Source organism: Palaemon carinicauda, chromosome 13 (genome assembly GCF_036898095.1).
Source record: "Palaemon carinicauda isolate YSFRI2023 chromosome 13, ASM3689809v2, whole genome shotgun sequence".
Classification (NCBI taxonomy): Eukaryota; Metazoa; Arthropoda; class Malacostraca; order Decapoda; family Palaemonidae; genus Palaemon; species Palaemon carinicauda.
Genome location: NC_090737.1, coordinates 26,677,958 through 26,693,866, shown reverse-complemented (window position 1 = coordinate 26,693,866; position 15,909 = coordinate 26,677,958). Strand labels below are relative to the sequence as shown.

The following is a 15,909-nucleotide window of genomic DNA, read 5'->3' as shown; positions in this document are numbered from 1 at the left end:
CAAGCGATGTCAGATGCTTTAAATGTCTGTTGGATAGTGAAAAGAGAGAGAGAGAGAGAGAGAGAGAGAGAGAGAGAGTTCGGTAAGAACTCGTCCATTCGCACGTAAACCAAGCGATGTCAGATGCTTTAAAATGTCTGTTGGATAGTGAAAAGAGAGAGAGAGAGAGAGAGAGAGAGAGAGAGAGTTCGGTAAGAACTCGTCCATTCGCACGTAAACCAAGCGATGTCAGATGCTTTAAAATGTCTGTTGGATAGTGAAAAGAGAGAGAGAGAGAGAGAGAGAGTTCGGTAAGAACTCGTCCATTCGCACGTAAACCAAGCGATGTCAGATGCTTTAAAATGTCTGTTGGATAGTGAAAAGAGAGAGAGAGAGAGAGAGAGAGTTCGGTAAGAACTCGTCCATTCGCACGTAAACCAAGCGATGTCAGATGCTTTAAAATGTCTGTTGGATAGTGAAGAGAGAGAGAGAGAGAGAGAGAGAGAGAGAGAGAGTTCGGTAAGAACTCGTCCATTCGCACGTAAACCAAGCGATGTCAGATGCTTTAAAATGTCTGTTGGATAGTGAAAAGAGAGAGAGAGAGAGAGAGAGAGAGAGAGAGAGTTCGGTAAGAACTCGTCCATTTGCACGTAAACCAAGCGATGTCAGATGCTTTAAAATGTCTGTTGGATAGTGAAAAGTTCACAATACATTTTATTGAATAGGTTTAACTAATATATCTGTATGAGAGTATCATACCCGGGGATTAAAATTTTTTAGTAATTAGATGTTTACAGAATGAAGATTGTCTGAAGATCAAATGTTCGCACTTTCTTGAGGGTACACTCAGGCACCCTATTCTATCTATTTTCTTATTTCCTTCTCTCACCGTGATATTTTTCCTGTTGGAGCCCTTGGGCTTATAGCATCTTCCTTTTCCAACTAAGTTGTAGCTTAGCTAATAATAATGATAATGATAATAATGAAAGGGAATGGAAACGGCTACTTGATATAGTTGTATAGAATTAATTATTGAAGTAGGCTCTTCCTAGGCTAGGATGGTATATTAATTAGCTTTTAGTTAGGTTAGATATAAGAACCAAGAGAGAATAGCGTCCACTAGGATTACTATCCCCCCCCCCTCTCTCTCTCTCTCTCTCTCTCTCTCTCTCTCTCTCTCCTCTCTCTGAAATCAATTTTCTGCAGGAAATACGTCTTTTGAACTATGAATTGCGTTCGCCAGTGTGATATCCGCTAAAACATCAAAGAGTTTATATTTCTTTGGTTTGTATCATGTCGTTAAAAGGTATTTTGGTCTGTGTTTCGTAATTTCAGTCTCGTAAATTCATCTGTTGCAGAAGACGCTTTTCAGCTGTTTTATTTGCTCTTTTAAGCCTTGGAGCAAAATCCAAGTACTTAAAATTTTTTTTCTAATTGCTTGGGTTAGTTTGGCTTCTGCTTATGCTCTTTGCTTTCCTATTATTAATGTGAATTTTGATTGTGAGCATAGACGCCTGGCCTTTTTTTTCTTGTTCTTTATCACTGGGTAATGTTTTAAGTTTTTTTTCTGTGGGGACATTTCTTTACGCAATATCTGAAAAAAATTGTGTACGTGTGTTAAAGAAAAGAATAGTCATCGATTTTGCTAATTTTGTGTCATTCACTAGAACTTTGTCGGATTTTTTAATGGATTCTTAGGTCTGAGGACATTTTTGTATGGGCAAAGTATATATATATATATATATATATGTATATATATATATATATATATATGTATATATTATATATATATATATTTTCCATGCCTGGGCCAGTATCGGCCTAGTAATATTATATATATGCATATATATATATATATGTGTGTGTGTGTGTATATATATATATATATTCCTTGCCTAAGCCAGTATCGCCTTAGTAATATTCTGTTTTTGAAAAGAATATTTAAATAAAGAAAAGATAATAACTATATTGAATGAGGTGTGTGACCAACACTTGATTTCATGACTTACTCTGATGACTAAGGGGTCTTATTGTAGATGCATTCTTCTGATGAAGAATGAGAAGAATATTTAATGTCTTCTGTTTCCTTTTTGAAAAATCTTCATAAGGTAATTCAAATATACGTGAAGAAAATAAAAGGAAATATAGTAAAATGATAAGTGTAATACCTTATTTGTTAGTATAGGTTAGATTGTGGTATGTGTTGTATTGTAACGTTGTTCGGTCTTAAGAATTACAAGAATTCGTAGGCAATACATACTTATATAAGAGTTGGTGTATTCACCTATTGTAAGTGTAAGTATATACGCTTATAAGAGTGTACGTACACACTAGGTATGTGTTGCAAATACCTGGTAGCAAGAGGTAATTACACTTGCTTAGGATTTAGGCCTCTTAGTAAGTAGGCTGTGTCCCTCACAGATGGCCTACCATTTGCTAGTTCAAAGTGCTTTTTATTGTATTAGGTTTAACCAGATTTACATCAGGCCTAGCCGCCTAGGTTACTATCACTGTTTGAATAGGCATATGGAATTCCACTCTACAATTATAAATATTTTCTACATCTCACTAATGCTCATCTTGAATGAGAATCGTCTTATTTAGAAACTAATGTTGAATTGTGGATGTTGCAATGTTGTAATAATTTGTTGTTTTGAAATGAGGTCTTTCCAGATAAATGCCTCATTGATAATTTCACACATTTTTTCTTAAATCAGTATCGTTGTTATTAACCATGTCTCAAAAGACATTTCTTTGAAATCTATAACAAAATTTTGTCATTCGAAACAGAATTGTACATAGTTGATAATATTTGAATGTAAACTATTAATGGAATATGATGAAAAGGATAAATTTGAAAAAGAAAATATATATATGGAACTACTGTACAGTATTTGGGTTTTGTAATCCAAAACAAATTTGTTAAAAATTACAAACCTACAGACAAATGTATATTGTGAAAGTGGTAAAGTTCTCTGGTTTTGGCATGTGTTTGTGCTAGGTACATTCCAAGCATGATAATTTTTTTTTTAAATTTAATATCTTTTATCCAACAAAACATGAAAATTTTTTTTTTTTTTTTAAGTTAAACAAGGCAGCAATCATTGCTGCATTATTCTTCAATTCTGCATCATCAAACATGAAAGCCTTTGAGGATGAAGCTTAAATAACTTAAGTCAGCTTTGCAAGAACTTAATCAGCACTACGTGAACACGTCATATTACATCTGCAACTAGATCTTGCATTTATAAATATTATTTTAACAAACGAACATGCCTTTCTGAGAGTGAGGACTCGCTTCCTTGATTATTATTATTATTATTATTATTATTATTATTATTTATAGGTAGTAGGTTGGCTAGGGCACCAGCCACCCGTTGAGATAATACCGCTAGAGAGTTATGGGGTCTTTTGACTGGTCAGACAGTACTACACTGGATCTTTCTCTCTGTTTACGGTTCATTTTCCCTTTGCCTACAGAGACACCGAATAGTCTGGCCTTTTCTTTACATTCCTTTGTCCTCATACACCTGACAACACTGAGATTACCCAACAATTCTTCTTTACCTAAGGGCCTACTTCTACAGTATGTAATTATTCAGTGGCTACTTCCTCTTGGTCTAGTAGAAGAGACTCTTTAGCTATAGTAAGCAGCTCTTCTAGGAGGACACTCCAAAATCAAATCTTTGTTATCAAGTCTTGGTAGTGCCATAGCCTCTGTACCATGGTCTTCCATTGTCTTGGGTTAGAGTTCTCTTGCTTGTGGGTACACTCGGCCACACTATTCTTATTTCTCTTCCTCTTGTTTGTGAAAGTTTATATAGTTTATATAGGAGAAGTTTATTTTAATATTCTTACTCTTCTTAAAGTATTTTATTTTTCCTTCTTTCCTTTCCTCACTGGGCTATTTTCCTTGTTGGAGCCCCTGGGCTTATAACATCCTGCTTTTTCAACTAAGCTTGTAGCTCAGCAAATAATAATAATAATAATAATAATGATAATATTAATAATAATAATAGCTAAGCTACAGCCCTAGTTGGAAAAGCAGGTTGCTCCAACAGGGAAAAATAGCCCAATGAGAAAGGAAGTTTGGAAATAAATAAACTACATGAAAAGTAATGGATAAAGAATAGAAATTTGTTGGTAACAGCATAAGAATAGATATGTCATATATAAACCAATTCCTCTCATTCTAATTCACAAGGCGCCAGACTGTTAATGTTTATTTTTCCCACTTCTTCAATTCTCTACATGAAGCAAAGACGCTGGCACAGAAGATAATTCTAAAGTTATGCTGAGCCTTTCTAAGAATCGGGATTTTATGACAAAGACGTTTTTCGTAATTTTTTTTTTTTAAAGTGTGCTAAGAGTATAGTCTTGGCTCTTCGAGAAACGTTATTTTCTTGCGTCGTTAAACTTGTCCAAGAAACCTGATTTTTTTAAACTGCGAATCTCTCTCTCTCTCTCTCTCTCTCTCTCTCTCTCTCTCTCTCTCAAAGAATCCTGAGCTCGAATATTTGCTCATATTAAATGACAATCTATATTCATAAACAATCTTGCACTGTGAATTTGTGTATTTTTTGTACTTCTGTATCGGAGACCTTTTCTAATTCCTCGCCATTCACCTCAGCATGTATGGATAAGTCGAGAGGGGCATAAGAGGATAGTAGAGAAGGTGGTGATAAGATAGAAAGGGTTAGAAATGAGCTAGGATTAGACAAGAGGTTGTAGAAGAGGGGTTACAAGCTGACACATTTGGGGGGAAATGTTATTCGTCTTTTTCTTCAAATATTCCCTATTTATTTGTACCTTGTTATTTTATTATAATATATATATATATATATATATATATGTATGTATGTATGTTTATTTGTGTGTATTTATATATCAATGTACAGCATATAAATGATATGAGTAAAAACTTCAATTCATAGTAACTATAATAGGAAGTTATTTAGAATTCTACATATATACATACTTTATCATTTTACGATACGGATATTTTATGAAGGAAGATATAATTCCATAAACCGTAATTAACAGTATATATATATATATATATATATACACACACTTCTTCAAAGCTGCAGTTGTTGAAATATGAGCACAGTTGTTGAGAGAGAGAGAGAGAGAGAGAGAGAGAGGCGGTTGATATTGCTGTATTCTCTTACAATGAAGAAGAATTTTAGCATAATTTGTCTTGGGTTTCTGTGGAGAGAGAGAAAGAGAGAGAGAGAGAGAGAGAGAGAGAGAGAGAAAACTGTGGTTGCATTCAAGTCTATTTTCCTTTTGATGGTTTACTTGTCGATGGCTTAATCAACATTCAGGTCTTGATCCTGTACAGATCCAGTCGGTATTTGTTGTGACACAGAGGAAGTTACTTAGTCTTTGTGGTTTACGACTAACTCGATGACACATCGTTTTCCTCTCTCTCTCTCTCTCTCTCCTCTCTCTCTCTCTCTCTGTTTCTTCTACTTGTACGGAAACGCAGTTTGTGGTTGAATAACAATTTCGTTGCTCGAAAGCGAAGTGTATAAGGTTGAATATCTCTCTCTCTCTCTCTCTCTCTCTCTCTCTCTCTTTCAGGAGTTTAAGGTCGACTTCAAGAGGTATAAAGATAAAGATTTCTTTATGTCTTTATCTCTGCTCTGAAAATATTTAGTTATATTAGAAAATTCCTGATAAATATGCTTATTTTTTTCCCAACGAGCATCTATGTTGAATGTTCATCAACCTCATGCAGCTATAATATTCTATATACATTCTGCATGGGCATTTATATATGGTTTTTGCAAGACGTGACTTAACATTTAATTTCAATGTCATTGATGTACTGCTGAATGTTGTCAAATGAGGATATCATGGTGCATATTAAAGTAGGGTAGCCTATATTAAACTGTCAGATTGCTGGAGTCAGTAGGTCCATTTTAAATGAATATGTGGATGAGTATTGCCTTAGATTCTGTATCATTCGCAATGTGTTTATAGACTTTTATCTTTATTTGTTTGGTATTTTGCTTGAAACTTGAAAGGGAACTATCGTGTATCAAAAGCCCGTAAGAAACTCCTAATGGAATGATTGATTGTGTGGCTGATTTATCTTTTGGCCTCCGGAGGGTAAATCCTCAGGGATGCTGTCCTTATCTCACAGTTCACTCTTGCAGGAGGGAAAGCCATTTGCTCTCAATAGATTGTAGAGTCTTTAGGTGCTTTCTCTCTCTCTCTCTCTCTCTCTCTCTCTCTCTCTCTCTCTCTCTCTCTCTCAATTTCGGGGTTTCTTACTCTATATAACGTCATGTACCCAATATCTAGAGAATAGTATGTTGAACATAGTCTAAGGAAACATTGTAAACTTAAGGGATACTTATTTTTACTCAAATTAACAATCTTAATTTAATAAAGGTTTCTATTCCGCAGGGTGATCCTCTTATGCTAGTCTGGCCTTCAACTTTTACAGAGATGTGCTAGAAGACAGTTATGTAGACTTAAGGTAAGGCAAATCACTGTTGTTTTCATTATCAGTTTGTTGTTTGTGTCACGATGACTTTATTGTCGTTGATTTTGTTGTTCGCTTGTTTGTAATGATGGCGATTATTGCGTTTGCGGTTTGGTTAATGGTATTGATTTTATTATTTATTAATGTGGACAATAATGATTATTGTTTATCTTTTTTATCAATGGTAACGATAATTAGGATTGCTTTTTTTTTATTTATATGTACTAAAGACGACAATCAATGTTTTTTTCTTATTGATAATGATAATATTAATTTTGTTTCTTTGATTAGTGGTATCAATATTTATAACTTTTTAAAAGACTAATAGAGATGGTAATCACCATCATACGTAAATAAGAGTTTCAGTCGATAGCTATGTTCAATGCAGCCATTCGAATATGGGGCTCTATTCGTCAACCACTTTGCAACACATGTAATTTAGCCCTTCGTATATTATTATTATTATTATTATTATTATTATTATTATTATTATTACCCCTGCCAACGAAGTTGGAAGGATGTTATGTTTTACCTCTGTTTGTGTGTGTATGTTTGTGAACAGCTTTCTGGCCATAATTTTAATCGTAGTGTAAGGAAATTGCAGAGATTAACTGCTATCTAATAAACTAGAAAGAATTAAATTTTGGAAGGTCACGGTCACGGTCAAGCTAAATGTCCAATACACGTAATCAGCCATAAGTTTGGCCATCGTTGTCACAGAGACTTCAAACTTGGTTCATAATTAAGTGTATTAAAATCCACGCCAATTTATAGATAAGGTCAAAGGTCAAGGTCGAGCAAAAAGGTTTGACTCTTGGTAGTTATATATTATTATCTTTCCCTTGCTCCAATTCCTACCGTTTATTCATAACTATATTATTATTATTATTATTATTATTATTATTATTATTATTATTATTATCGTTATTACCTAAGCGTTGCTCCAATCCCTACCGTTTATTCAATAAACTATATTGTTATTATTATTATTTATTTATTTATTTATTTATTTATTTATTTATCTATCCATCCATTGCTCCAATTCCTACCGTTTATCCATAACTAGAATGCACGTACTTGTCCAAAGGTATCGCCCCTTTTACGGGTAACAATACCACCATACAAATTATGTCCTCGAAAACTTCTCCAGAAGGGCGATAAGTCAAAGCAATCATCATGTTATGAAAATCATAGCTGTTGGGACCAATTTGCACATGAAGGTAGGGCAAATTTAGTAGTCGCTTTCGCTCTGCTGGGGGGAAGGGAGCCAAATTACCTTCCAAGTCGTTTGGTAATTGCCTGGGAAGGCAATTAGCTGATAATTAAGCTCCTGTTTTGGTCGGAAGTAAGGTGGGTTTTCTCCGTCGTAATAATGATGAAGGAAGTGCTTGCGTACGAGGTGAACATGACACACGCACATATGTGTGTATGTATGTAATGTATGTCTTTGTGTATATATATGCGTATATATATTTATATATATATATATATATATATATATATATATATATGTGTGTGTGTGTGTGTGTGTGTGTGTGTGTGTGTGTGTGTGTGTTTGGGGATGGGGGCCCGCGCCCGCTATGTTTGTATTTTATAGACCTTGAGAGTGGCGGTGTGCTTGGGCATGTGTGTTATCGTTCTTAACGAATGAAAGCACGAAAGCAGGTCCACATTAGAAATAAATATGACAGCTTATGAATATAGTACTATTTGCAATGCCACTAATGAGGCCTAATTCATAATTTTATGATGTTGGTATGGAGATCTGGTTAGGTGAGTCCATTTAAAACAAAAATCTTTCATAGTCCGTTTTTACCTTTACATATTTACAACGATTGATATAAACTGGTCTTCAAGCATATGTTAGGGTCTCTATGAAATACTCGTTTGAGTATTTTTTTTTAATTCAAATATTGGTCGTGTAGGAAATATCAATATAAATCTTCCTCATCTGTTACTGTAGAATAAAGGCCTCAGACGTGTCCCTTCCACTCCCGTCTGTGTATGGTTCTTTCTATGCCAGTCTATACCATCAACTTTTCTTAGCTTGTCAATCATCGTCTTCTCTTCCTTCCCCTGCTTTTTTTGCAATCTTTAGCGATCCATTCTTTCATTCTTCTGGTCCATCTATTTCTGACATTCTCATTATATGTTCTGCCCATGTCCATTTCTTTTCTCTTACAAGTTGTTAGAATATACTATACGTTAGTTTGCTCTCGTATCCATGTTACTCTTTTTCTGTTTGTTAGTATTAATATCATTATTATTCTTTCCATAGCTCTTTGATCTGTAACTAGCTTATAATCTAAGCCTCTAAGGCTTTAGTAAGGCTACAAGTTTCTGATGCATAAGCTAATACTGGTAGGACCATCTGATTAAGTAATTTTCTTTTTAGAATTATCTCACCAATATGATGAAGAGCAAGTGCTTGGCTATATATATATATATATTATATATATATATATATATATATATATATATATATATATATATATATATATATATATCTTTCTTTTCGGTAACGCTCATCTCTCCGCATCCCTCTTGTAAGAGGGGGGAAGGGCGTAAGTCATACCCTGGTAAGGTGGTGCGTGTGCTTGTTTGTGCATATGTATGTAAATATTTATTCGTCATTTTTGACGGGTCGGATACACTAATATATATATATATATATATATATATATATATATATATATATATGGATAGATAGATATTATTATAACTCGCTAAGCTACAACCCTAGTTGGAAAAGCAGGATACTACAAGCCCAAGGGCCCCAACAGGGAAAATAGCCCAATTGAGGATGGGAAACAAGGAAAAATAAAATATTTCAAGAAAAGTAACATTACAATACATATTTCCTATATAAACTATAAAAACTTTAACAAAACAAGAGGAAGCGAAATTAGATAGAAAGTGTGCCCGAGTTGTACCCTCAAGTAGGAGAAATCTAACCCAAGACAGTGGAAGACCATGGTACAGAGGCTATGGCACTACCCAAGATTAGAGAACAATGGTTTGATTTTGGAGTGTCCTTCTCCTAGAAGAGCTGCTTACCATAGCTAAAGAGTCTCTTCTACCTGACCAAGAGGAAAGTAGCCACTGAACAAGTACAGTGCAGTAGTTAACCCCTTGGTGTAGAATAATTGTTTGGTAGTCTCAGTGTTGTCAGGTGTATGAGGACAGAGAAGAATCTTTAAAGAACAGGCCAGACGATTTTTGTGTATGTGTAGGGAGGGAAAGTGAACCGTAACCAGAGAGAAGAATCCAATGTAGTACTGTCGGACCAGTCAAAGAACTCCATAACTCTCTAGCGGTAGTATCTGAACTGGGGGCTGGTGCCTTGACCAACCTACTACCTGTAAAATAACTTGGTCTATAGATAAATAATGTGAATTTTTAAAGAGAGAGAGAGAGAGAGAGAGAGAGGAGAGAGAGAGAGAGAGAGAGAGAGAGAGAGAGAGAGAGAGAGAGAGAGAGAGAATTTCTTGTCTAACATTCATGCATTCGTATCATTAAACCTGTTGCCTCTGGGCCTTGCCTCGTCATTCTTATGTAACGTTTGAATCTTAGACTTCCTTATTTGATAATACATTTCCGTAACGATCTGATACTGAGACTTGTTGCTTTGCTCAAGGAAAAAATAATTTTCTTTTGGGTTTCGTTTATCAGACTCCGTTTAGTGTTTGGCCTATTTCATTTCAATTTGAAAACCTATTATGGATACCTGAGGTGTGTGAATCTCTCTCTCTCTCTCTCTCTCTCTCTCTCTCTCTCTCTCTCTCTCTCTCCTCTCTCTCTCTCTAAAGGTTATTAATTTTTCCAGTTTACAATGTATGACGTTGACGTTTATAGTGTTTGTACTTCATATTGCCTTTATGTTGGAAGGAATTTCATCTTTTGTTTGTTCTGAATATCTAGTTTCTTCGATCTTTGTTATTTTTTTTTTTTTGCAAGCATTTCTCTTTTACTTTGGTGACGATGAATGTTAAATTCGATAAGAAACCTGTAGAACGAATGTCTTGCAATAACGAGCCGAACAAGACGTGATTGGTGATGATATTAGTTGAAAAAAGCCTTTTTCTTCCATAGCATATACATGTTTCTTATATATATATTTATATGTATATATATATATATATGTATATATATATATATATATATATATATATATATGTATATATATATATATATATATGAATATAAATTTACTTATGAGAAACGCATTAGGTCTGTTTCTTCTTCAATTGCAAAAATAGGGCTTATTGGGAAATTCTTGTAAGATTTAAGGTGATCAATCTATTCTGAAGAACTGTTTTACCCTGTTTCGAGTATTGTTCTCCTGTCTGGTCTTTAGCTACTAAATTTCATCTTAATTTGTTGGATAGGAACTTGTGGTCTATTTAACTTCTTATCCTGATCTAGATATTTAATCTCTGGCACCGTCGTTCAATTTGTTCGTTATGCATGTTCCATAAGATTCTTCATAATTCTGACCATCCTTATTCATTCAGGTCTTTTCGGGGCAGTACCACCATGTTCGTAATACTAGGCATGCAGTTAATTCTAATAGTCAGACCTTTTCCATCATGAGGTTCAATACTACAACAGTATTCAAGAAGCTTTATTCCAGCTGTGACCAATTTGTGGAATGGTCTTCCTAATCGGGTAGTTGAATCGGTTAAACTTCAAAAGTTCAAACTTGCAGAAAATGTTTTTATGTTGAACAGGCTAAAATAAGTCTCTTTTAATAGTTTACATATGAAATATCTGTTTTATTGTTGTACATTTTCTTGAAATATTTTATTTTGTTCATTACTTCTCATACAGTTTATTAATTTCCTTATTTCCTTTCCTCACTGGGCAATTTTTCCTTGTTGGAGACCTTGGGATTATAGCATTCTGATTTTCCATGTAAGGTTGTAGCTTAGCTAGTAATGATAATAATAACAAAAATACGGTTTGTATATATGATTTGTGTCATATTATGTCGTCTATAAACCATTTAAAAATAGCGAGTCTAGCGTAGCATGACAATACGTACTATATGAAGGAAGCATGTCAGTGACCTCACTTGTTGAATAATTTAGATTGCGTACTAATTACTGAAGCCTTAATACTCGTAAAGAATGGCAAACATTTAGCGCATTGACTTGCTGTCTTTTTTTCATGTCCTGTTTTGAAATATGCTATGGAAGCTATTGATATTCCTTTTAGAGGAATAGTCAACAGTAATCAAGATTATTGCGTTGAAAATGTACACGTCTCTATGCGTTCTTCAATTCGTTTTGTTCTTTTCTTTTTTGGAGGGGATGGGGAATGCTCAAGGAATTGTGAATAAAGAAAGTTGGCATTTGATTTTTATTTATTTTTTTACACATATATTACTTTTACCCTTATTTAATTTAACAAATTGATTCGTTGGAGATACAGTAAGTTTCCATTGGGAGTGTTTGTCTTAGTATGTTATTAATGTAATTTTAATAAGATATGTCTTTTTGATTAATTGCTAGCGTTTTCCGGATATATTTTTCATCAGGAGTTAGATGATTTAATTGTATAAACTTAAAACAATTTGTTATTAAAGTTTTTTCTTTATTATTTGTAAAACAATCATATTATTTTTATTATTATTGGTAATTGTTTACAACACCACGCTCCCCATTTACTCCAAAATAATGCAATCCTGCAGTTCTCATCTTCTTGCACAGTAATTAGGTGGTTATTTAGATTCTGGGAAAGCAATAATTAGCAAGATATGTTGAGGAGGGGGGAAGGGGTTATAAAAAGAAAATAGCTCAGTTTCATCACCAAACGACTTGGAACTGACATGTCTACATAGTCAACCAAACAGAATTCGTGATGCCAGCGTACATAAACAGAAGTTCGTGATGCCAGCGTACATTTGATATACTGTATATTCAAAACATACTTAATAAAAAATTGAGTGATTACTCAAAAGTGTCACTATTTGTAAATTGCATATTTTATGGACACTTTTGAGTAATTAATCCATTTTTAATTAAGTATAATTTGAATATACAGTATATCAAATGTACGCTGGCATCACGAACTTCTGTTTATGTACGCTGGCATCACGAATTCTGTTTGGTTGACCATGTAGGCATGTCAGTTCCAAGTCGTTTGGTGAGGAAACCGAGCTATTTTCTTTTTATAACCCCTTCCCCCTTCCTCAACATATCTTGATAATTATTGCTTTCCCAGAATTTAAATAACCACCTAATTACTGTGCAAGAAGATGAGAACTGCAGGATTGCATTATTTTGGAGTAAATGGAGAGCGTGGTGTTGTAAACAATTACATTATTATTAGTAGCTGAACTACAACCATAGTTGGTAAAGCAGGATGCTATAAGCCCATGGAATCCAACAGGGAAAAATAGCCTAGTGATGAAAATAAATAAAGAAATAAACTATATGAGAAGTAACGAATGATAAATATAACATATTCTAAGGTCAGTAAAAACGTTAAAATAGCTGTTATGTATAAGCTATGAAGAGCGACATATGTCAGCCTGTTCAACATAGAACCATTGGCTACAAGTTTCAACTTCTTATATATTATTTCTTAAATAATTTAGATAGACAATAGAGATATGTGAACACCAAGTATGATTTCATTATAAAATCTGTTTTTTTTTTTTTTGGGGGGGGGGCGAGGGGGGACGGGAATATAGAAGTATTCCTTAGAGTAAATATTGACCAAATTGTCTAGATATGGAAAAGGAATATTACTGCATGAAACTTAAAATAGAACATTTTTCTTTTCAAATGACTTTATTTATTGCTTATTTTATAATACTATTTAAATCCGCCGTTTCGATTGATTACTTCTCGGATGAAACATTACCATTTGTTTTCAGAAATGAAAATATGTGTATATATATATATATATATATATATATATACATATATATACATATATATATATTTATATATATATATATATATATATATATATATATATATATATACAGTATATATGTATGTATAGTATATGTGGATAATAAGCACACACACATATATACACCAATATATTTATATATACATATATATGTATACATAATATATGTGGATGATAAGCACACACATGTACACCAATATATTTATATATACATCTATATGTATACATAGATATTTATATTATATACACATATTTGTGTGTATATACAAAAGTAGCTGAGAGATATGTCACAATTCTTAGATTCTTTCATATATTTGTTTGTATAAATCGCAGTAAGCCATAACATTCATGTGGGCAATGTCTTCCATTGTACAGCACGCCATTATTGCTCCCAGCAGTGTCCCTTTAATACTGCCGGTGGTATCGCAATGATCTCCCACAAGGAATTCCTCAGACAGACGAGATACAAACGAACACACCTAATGAATGAATTCATGGATCGTACTCGAGCGTGGCCTGCTTGTATCGTAGTTGAACACAATCTTATGATTAATTTTGTAGAAAAAGATTGGTTGAACACAGTCTTATGATTAATTTTATTAGAAATTTATGGTTGAACACATTCTTATGATTAATTTTGTTGAAAATTTTTGGTTGAACACAGTCTTATGATTAATTTTATCAAAAACTTTTGGCTGAACACAATCTTATGATTAGTTTTATTAAAATTTTTCGGTTGAGCACAATCTTATGATTAATTTTATTAAAATAATTGAATTATATTGAATTACATTTTAAGTATGGTATTGAGTGTCTCGTTCTCATATGTTAGTTAAGAGTTGATTATTTTTTCTTTTTAATGTAAACGTTAGAGAGAGAGAGAGAGAGAGAGAGAGAGAGAGAGAGAGAGAGAGAGAGAGAGAGAGAGAGAGAGAGAGAGAGAGAGAGAGAGTAATGATCTGCAATATTTCTTACTAAATCATTTTCTTTGAATTTAACAATCCTTTAGTTATATTTTATTATTGTTACATAATGTTATAGCTATATAGATAATTTTTTTTTTTTTTTTTTTTTTTTTTTTTTCTATGAAACAGACTAACGAAGAAGCGTACATTTTTTCCCCTCACGATTTACGAGTTTGGTTAGATGCCAGTCCATCTTGTGTATTCGCACAATGGAAATGTGTGTGTATGTATATGCGAAGAATCATTTCTTACTACATCCAATGTGGGGAAGGGGGTGGGGGCGGCTATGGGGGTGGGGGGGGGAATACAGGTGACAAATATGAGAAAGAAAAATTACAAACGTAAAGATATATATTATCCGTTCGTCTTCAAAGGTAAGAGGCGAGATGGCGTTCCAAGTTGTAAATGAGTCGTTAAAGATGAAAGGGTTCTTTGGTGGCCAAATAATTCGAATGTCATTGGATATCCCCCATCCATAAGAGACTGTTGAATTTAAATTTCTCTTTTCTTTCGGTGAGAATCGGTTATTGATATTTTAATGTCACGACTTTTTATAGGAGAAATTTAATAAAATTTACGTCAAATTTATTGGTCATGAAAACGAAAATTTTACTTTTTGTTGAAGCAAATCTCTCTCTCTCTCTCTCTCTCTCTCTCTCTCTCTCTCTCTCTCTCTCTCTCTCTCTCTCTCTCTCTCTCTCTGATATGTCTTAGAGTCAGTTTGGCTTTAAGCCTGCCCAAGATGTTTTTGCCCCTGATAGAATAACTCATAAATATTTGCATTTGAGTTGCCTCTTGTTTTCGGCAGAGGAATTTATGGCGATAGACGTGTGTTTTCCTGCATTTAGTTTTAACATATTTAATTGTTTTATGGAACTTAGATCATCGATGGTAGTTTCTGAAATTAAGTGGGATGATCAAGTCTCGACTAAATTTGGCAGGGGGTTAAAATCTTCTGATAAAAGAATAATTTGTTTTCTTATGTAGTTCTTATAGAAATAAACAATAAAACTCTGGTTTCTAACAAACCATAAGTGGATTAATGTAAAGTCAAATCCTCCTAGACTCATAGAAAAAGGAAAGATCTTATAGAAAAAGTAACGAAGATGCACTTGATTAGCTCTGATAAGGGATGTCAGGGCTGGCTAAAAAGTACGTTTATCACCGGGAAATAATTATAGGACTGACTATAAGAGTACGTGTAATTCTTTAAATGTCTTCTTAAAGTGTGCACATGAATAGATCCTTGGGTTGCGCAGGTCACTTTTCGGCAAGTTAGGACCAGATTAGACTACTTGTAAACGGGCCTTTGTAACCAGATCATCATATAAATATAACCTTCCACTTTTGGGATCTAGGATTAATATTACTTCTTTGGCGAGATAGTTTTTAAACCACCCGCATTTTATTTTTATTTCCATGTAGCTAAGATAAACCGAGCTTAGATTAGAGTATTTGACTGAGACTTTGTACTGGGAAACATAGACTGCAGTAGCCAAGTCTGAAAGGGAGAATCATCACTAAATTTAAATTAGGAGTCTCTCA

At 33.7% G+C, this 15,909-nt stretch overlaps 1 protein-coding gene across 1 annotated transcript in view; it reads left to right on the top strand.

The window, feature by feature from the left end:
* LOC137652236 (uncharacterized) overlaps positions 1-15,909 on the top strand; it is a 352,081-nt gene that overhangs the window by 36,425 nt on the left and 299,747 nt on the right. Inside the window, 1 exon segment of the mRNA XM_068385477.1 lies at positions 6,397-6,469. The gene's annotated coding sequence lies outside the window, so the exon portion shown is untranslated.